The sequence below is a fragment of the Morone saxatilis genome, unplaced genomic scaffold (genome assembly GCF_004916995.1).
Source record: "Morone saxatilis isolate NCDOM2014 unplaced genomic scaffold, NCSU_SB_2.0 Contig15, whole genome shotgun sequence".
Classification (NCBI taxonomy): domain Eukaryota; kingdom Metazoa; phylum Chordata; class Actinopteri; family Moronidae; genus Morone; species Morone saxatilis.
Window position 1 is genome coordinate 25,868 of NW_023339707.1, and position 244 is coordinate 26,111.

Here is a 244-nt window from a genome sequence, read left to right on the forward strand (position 1 = left end):
TTTTGACGAAAAATCTACAGGAAGTGCTAATTTTATAACGTGCTTATTTTTTGAAATATGAAAAATACTTTAAATAACTTTTTTTGCCAGGACGGTCTCCAGATGCTACGTGACAAATTTCGTGCAAATCGGACAAAAGCGCATGGATGGAACACGAAAACGTAGTTTATGCGCGCTGTAGCGGGAAAAAAAAATTCTAGGCTGAAGTGGGCGTGGCTGGGGAGATGCAGCTCCATTTACCGAA